The following is a 7,317-nucleotide window of genomic DNA, read 5'->3' on the forward strand; positions in this document are numbered from 1 at the left end:
TATCAATAACTATGAATAGTTCTTTCCAAATAATATTGGATAATCTTACTCCGATATTATTACTACACATCAAAGATACATAATCTCGGAACATTCATTTGGTTGCTCTTCTGATTCACGAAATTCCACCCACTTTTGACACAATTTTTCATCATGTGGAAAACAAAAAAGGCCTCTTTTGGCCGCCCATCGTTTAGCCTACGAAGAAAAAAGTGCGAAGCACTTAATTTTTCATCGAAAACATCAACATCAACAGATCCAAAATGATTCATAATAATTCACTTCAACAGCAAACAATATGTCACGCTTGAGCTTGAACATAGCCTTCTACTTTGTTTATTTTTACAGCTGTAGTGCAGTTGTATTAGTGGGGAGCAGTGGGGAGCTTTCGAAAATCACGTTACGCATTCTGTATTTTCAGCACCCAGGTTTTGCCCTTACTCTACTAAATAATAAACAACAAACAAACTTTGTGATTTTCTTACATTTTTCAGTTTTATACTTTCCAGAAATCCTTTTCCTACTCCTTGTGATCGTCCTTTACTAGAGTACAACGTATCAACAAATTTTTTACTCAATAATGCGCTTCGTGCACTTATTGTGCAGTGTTACTAACAAGATTAATTGTATTTTCCTGCTCGCTCCGTCGGAATCCAATTCTGCCCTTTACTGTGTGTCGTTATTGCTCTGTCCTGTGGGTTAGCACAGAAATTCACTTCATTCATTTTTTTTTGAGCAGATAAACATTCGTGATTAAACTCCAGTTTCCTTCAATGTTATAGCGGTGTATGCACTTCGGAAGGAATCGGTCAAGAAAAATTTCTAATGGGCAGCAGCGGCAGCGAAAGCAAGCCAGAGAGGATGAAGATATATTATATTATAATATATTCACGTTTATGGTGCAAATGCACCATACTCATGAATAAATTCCTTCGTGAATCTCACATTCGTGAACTTAATTCACGATTACGGGAATTGATTTTTTTCTGTGCTCCTTTGTTCTGCTGTTCGTAAAGCTGTTTCTTGACCCCTTTCCTTCCGATCTCCATACTAGCCTTATAAAATTAATGTTTGCCCAATTTGATAAAGATTATTTATGATGAAATATTATTTCAATAAATGACCAGGTAGCAGTTATTGATCAGACCGCCTGTGTGCTTCTAGCAGATGCGGCGAATGAAGCTGATGTAGGTAATCTCGAAAACACAAAACTTTAAAATTCGATATCTCTGGAACGAAACATGTTCATTTTTGTCGATAAGTGATTCTTATGTAAAATTGGCCGGGGAACACGATGGTGAGGTCAAATTAAAAAAAAATAAGTTGGGCTGTTTCGAGATACGGCCGTTTAAAGTTTTCAATTGCGCAATTCAGATAGAAAAAATAAATTAATCAACATTTTGATCACGGAAATGGATTCTACGTCCAATTTCCTTCAAAATTGAGTCTAAGACCGACCTTCTATGATTTGTGGTTCCTGAGCTATCGCCGTTTGAAACTAGGAGGTTTGGTCAAAAATCGTAAAAAAGTCGATTTTTTGGGGAGGTACAAAAATGGAGGGGGTGATAGTATCAACAGCTCTGCCAAATTTGAGCAGGATCGGAGAGGGTAATTTTCAAATGCTGTTCCGCTTCAGATGGAATGACCCATAAGGCGTTTTGTGTTTTTTTCAGTTATAGATGAACTTGAAACAACACAATCAGAATCCTGAAGGAACCTGCTTGGGCGGATGAAATTTGTATGAGAGGCGAATCGAGGGATGAACTTCATATAGTGGCGCATCTGGGGCGACCCGCTGGCGGACCAACCTACAGGGGCGGCCGAACAGTATCGAAAAATTAAAAGTGCAACATGGAGTTAAACTTTTTGTCAAGCTGCTGTGAAGTTTTCCATGACAGCTGCGAAAGTTTCACTCCATGTTACCGGCTCACATCTCTCTTTTTAATTTCTCGATATAATATGAGAGGCGCATCAAGGGCGAACCAAGGCGGTTGGGGCTTTTTGGGCGGATAAATTTTATATGGGGGGTGAGCGAGTTGTGGCGCTATAACCACGGCAAATAGTGTCCAGGGCATTCGTGGAAATACAATGTCCCATCCCAGAGGGTCCCGGAGTACCAAACCTTCTTAGCATGGTGCTCCCAACAAATACAACCAAATCACGGAGCGTATGGTGGTGTATCCCCACGCTTCTTCCTCCCCTGTCGATTCAGAATTGTGTTGTTGTTCGAACACTCTGTGCTCAAACTCAACCCAATTACGAGTCATCTCTGCGATACGGCTTTACGCAGTAGGCCAGGCCGCATTAACGCTTGTGATGTTTCAATGCATTCTAATGCAATGGTGCACTACAAATGTTAAGGAGATTTCTAGGCGTCATCTAACCTAAGGCACTCTCCAGGATCCCTTCGAAAGATTGGCTGCGCTAGGGTCTGATTAGATTAGGATGAATTTTATATGGGGGGCGTATCAAGGGCGACCCGCTGGCGGACCAACCTACAGGGGCGACTGAACCGTATATGAGAGGCACATCAAGGGCGAACCAAGGCGGTTGGGGCTTTTTGGGCGGATGAATTTTATATTGGGGGCGTACCAAGGGCGACCAGCTGGCGGACCAACCTACAGGGGCGGCCGAACCGTATATGAGAGGCGCATCAAGGGCGAACCAAGGCGGTTGGGGCTTTTTGGGTGGATGAATTTTATATGGGGGCGTATCAAGGGCGTCCTGCTGGCGGACCAACCTACAGGGGCGACTGAACCGTATATGAGAGGCGCATCAAGGGGGAGCCATGGCGGTTGGGGCTTTTTGAGCGGATGAACTTTATATAGGGAGCGACCCGCTGGCGGACCATCATACAAGGGCGGACGAACCGTATATGAAAGGCGCATCAAGGGCGAGTCATGGCGGTTGCAGCTTTTCGAGCGGATGAACTTTATATACACAGAAAAAAAATGTAAATTTACCCAACACTGAAACCATGTTTTCAACGTAAACAAGCTCAATGTAAATTTGAAATCCGTTGTAAACAGTTATATTGCACTTAAACAACCTTATCGTAAATTGAGATTCAATGTAATGCTTAAATCTCACGTAAATGGAAATTTTGATTCTGAGAAATCCTAAATTTGAAACTTGGAAACACATGTAAAGTTGTTTTTGATGTAAAACTTCGTCAATGTAAACTTACAGAGCATTTAAATTTAATTCAAAACCATATTTTCGAAAATGACAGCTCAAGCGAGTGACGAAAATCAGTGCCTGCAAAGTTGTGAATGTTTTGCGCGCAGCATTTTAAAGCTATTTTGGATCAAGTTCTCGATTTTATGGAAACAAAATCTTGACAATCGTTATACTGGGTGCAAGTAATTCTAGACTATTGGAAAACAATGGATGCCGATTAGGTAACTTGGAATAAATCGTGGGAGGTATAACTAGCTAAACAATGTAAGAGCACCGTTGCCGAAGTGTAAACAAAGAGTCCATCCTGCTCGTTCTTAATGTGAACATCAATAGTTGAACAACAATCAGTTACTGACGTTAGAAGGATAGACTCTTTGTTTACAATTAGACATTGGCTTGATATGTTTGTTGTTTTAGTGATGAGATGGCTCAACTTTCAAAAATTGCGTAAGTATTTACAATTAATGCACTAGTATGGTAATAAATTGTAAATTGAAACTTATTCAGGACACAAACATTCAGTCATTCAGCGTCCAACCGCTTGAGGCTGGTTCCGCTGTAAAATGGAGGAGGAAATAATGTTCAAAATTAATGCCGGAAGCCGGAAGGCAAAGAGCAAACGGAATCTGGAACATGGAACCACGGCAGACTAGCTGGATGACCTTGTGGAAAACTTGGCGTGAAATACTGCACCGAAACTGACCGAGTAGGTAAGCTTCCTAAGAGCTAACGAGCGGGAATCGATCTTGAAGTTTGAACTCTGGTACCGATGGATTCCGGCATGTGCCACCGTACCGGGGCACTAATAGTCGATGGGACTTCTTCACAGCATCGGTAGCGGGTCAGCGGGACACTTTTACGGGTAGCAATTTTTGCCAGCTGCTTGCTCGAAACCTTTTCCGGCGGATCACTACTGCAGCTGCATACACTTTTGCTGGCTGGTTTTTCTCGAAAACCATGATTTTTTCCTAGTTTTTGCCACGATTAAAACGAAATTTCACACATTCAAGCGCATTTACAATTTTTAAACTTTCTTGTTTTGTATAAAAACTAGATTGTCAAAGTTGTCGGAGTTACAAACACGGCTATTCTAGCATACAAATAATTTTGATACATTCAACTCCGACAAGAAGTGCACTGTAATTTGCAAAACACAGATTTATCAAAATGTGAGTAAGAAGGGAAAATTATAAGGTAAACTTTAATTCCTGGAGTAACATTTGAAAAGGCGGTACGACATTGCTCTTACGGCCTTTTAATACCCGCGTTTAAGAGCATTGTCGGACCGCTTTCAAATGTTGCTCCAGGCTTTAGTTTCTGTCATTCTATATTTTGCAAGAGATCTTCGACAACAATGTTATACTTGACTTACAGTAATGTATAAAAGTTTATTTAAAAATATGTTTAATTGTATAAGGCTTTGTAGGCCCGCAAAAAAATATAATGCGAATTCTTGCTAAAATGTTTGATGATAGGTTTAGTTTAAACATTTTTAAGACTTTTAAATTTTTGGTAATATAAAACAAATTGTTTATCCATGCTTTTGATATTTTTTAAAAATATGTATGGAAATTTTGTTACGAGGGGGAAGGGGGTAAAAAAATCCGATTTTTTGCGTTACGTAATAAAAGAAAGCTCCCATACTAGTTAAAAAGTTTTTAATGTACCATTCTCTTAGGGGCTGGACATCAAACTTATTTCGCACTTAAAAACTTTGCTCCTTGGGATTTGGACTCATGACATATGAAATATGAATTAAATTGATTAACATCTGATTCAGGCAAGCAAAAATCTATAAAAAATTTATTGAAAACGGAAAAATAAGTGTTGAAAATTCCTTTAGCAACAATACATCATTATAGTTGCACCTTGTTTATGATAAAACTACACAAGTTTTCAAAGTATTTGTCATTTCTATTATAATATTTTTAAAATAAAATTTAAATTAAAATACAATTGCAATCAGTTAAATACATTTTTCAATTTTATTATATTTATGAAATTACGATTTTCTTCAGTAACAAAATGTTTTACTACCCCTCAACAGTCCAGTCCGTGCTATATAAACTTCTTACACAATTCTTTAAAAAAATATTTGCAGGGGCTTAACCTGATCTCAATGTTTGTTAAAGCATACTTCTAGCAATAATAACACATACATATTTTTATTAGATTTTTTTTATTTGATGATTTTACCAAATTTGTACCAATAAATTCTAAGCTTTTTGAATAAAACTGTCATTTTTTGCTCTCTAATATTTAAATGCCAGCTGATAAATGACTTTTTCAGTTTTATAGATTGTAAAAAACGTAACTATTTTTTCAAATACAGTCTAGACTCGATTATCCGAAGGTTTGTGTGGGACTTCGGATAATCGAATCATAACCATTTTTTATTTTCTTACTTTTAACATTAAATTTGGTCAAAATTAAATATTTGATTGCATTTATAAAAATTAAATAATTTTTTTTCTATATTTCATTACCGCAATCTTGGATTTAACAGTTCTAAATCATTTTAAAGCAGTTTATGGGTAATACTTAGGGTAATAATTAAGCTCAACCATAAAAAATAAGACAACTTAAAAACATTTTTTTCATGATTCGATTATCCGAAGGGAAATTTTTCCAAGGCCCTCGGATAATACAGTCTAGACTGTATACAATTTTTCACAGTTGACCCACAGACTCATGTGCGCTTTAAATTTGGCCCGCCATTAAAAAAATTTGAGCACCCCTGCACTACGGCCCTTTTGCTAAAATTGAGCCATTATGAAATAAAATATTAAGTTATGGATTCAGAGCTACCCCAAATTGGGTAAATACAACTCCGACAAAAAAATCAATATTTTGTTTTACCGGTCTATTAATATTCAACCTCATTGACTGCCAAAACGTCAAACTTTGTTTGTAAACTTTTGGGCACTGTTCTGTGTTGCCTACTCGGATCGCTGCAGACTGCCCGTGGTCCGGTTTAGTGGTTAAATTTAAATTTCGTCGCTGTCGGCTTTTTCGGATATGTCCGGACAAACAGTAACGGGGGAACCTCGAGGAACAATCGATCTGATGCAAGCTTTTGCGGAGAGTCCTGCAGCCGCCTGTCAGCAGCAGAAGATAAATCTCGAACCAAAATCGGTCGACGTTGGTGTGTAATATAGTGACCGGAAAAAAGCGCGGGCCTTGTCTACCACCGGATTCACTGGAGGATTGTGGTTGTCTTATCGGTGGACAATGAAGATTGATTTTAGTTCTAAGGTGGCGGCAACGGCGGAGAACCAGAACCTTCGTTGCTGGAAACATCACGGTGGCGCAGGACAAGGACTTACGGCGATAGCAGCAGGTGTTGAAAGTAAACAGGTAAGTTCTAGCACGATAGTAAGCCGTTGCGGAATTACTCATGTTTGATTGCGATCTCTTCTTTCTTTTTCTAGAATACCCACGCTTGGAAAAGTGAATACCAATTACAGAAGGAGGAGGAGCAGCAGATGCCGGTTTAAAGACGATGGCCAATACGGACAATCACATCTCAACGACGGGCACCAATGGGAACAGCTTCTAATTCATAGCTCAGATAACGATCAGACTGGTGCTGGGCGTCGACGGGCAGAAACACTGATCGACGCTGCTGAATGAATGCCAATGGACTACACCAAAAGGACCCACAAGGACCACCCAAACTATTGTGTCGGGCACATTCAACAAGTCTAAAGAAGTGCACCGGAAAAGTAACCTCACGGCGTCGCGTCGCGTCTGCTGATGACAACATTCAATGAATTATTAATAGAGTAAGTTAAGTAATTTTATTTTAAAGAGATTTATTCAGTTTTGCTTCTTGTTTAGCTTGAAATTTTTCTCTAACGCTCTGTTGGATTTGGGGTTCGGTGTTGTTTTCAAAATATTTGATTTTATTCTGTTATTGAATGCTATTCGATGAAATGTTATGTTAGTTTTTTATGAAAACAAAACAGCATTCCTATTGAATTAGCATTCAAATACAGTATGAAAACCTAAAACCATGAAAATTACATCGGATTCCAAATTCAGCGGAGCAAAAAAATTTTTTTGGTTTGGGTAAATTTACGTAGACTTCATCGGAAATTTACATGTTTTCATGGCGATTTTGTTTCGCACGATCAC

The 7,317-nt window shown here is 38.6% G+C and overlaps 1 long non-coding RNA gene across 1 annotated transcript; it reads left to right on the plus strand.

Annotated features, from left to right (window-relative positions):
- Positions 1-1,116: 1,116 nt before the first annotated feature.
- Positions 1,117-7,015, plus strand: LOC128092540 (uncharacterized). The gene is made up of 2 exons (XR_008211860.1): positions 1,117-6,537; positions 6,612-7,015. It is a non-coding gene; the product is annotated as an uncharacterized LOC128092540 (long non-coding RNA).
- The last annotated feature ends 302 nt before the right edge of the window (positions 7,016-7,317 follow it).

The sequence above is a fragment of the Culex pipiens genome, chromosome 1 (genome assembly GCF_016801865.2).
Source record: "Culex pipiens pallens isolate TS chromosome 1, TS_CPP_V2, whole genome shotgun sequence".
In the NCBI taxonomy this organism is placed as follows: domain Eukaryota; kingdom Metazoa; phylum Arthropoda; class Insecta; order Diptera; family Culicidae; genus Culex; species Culex pipiens.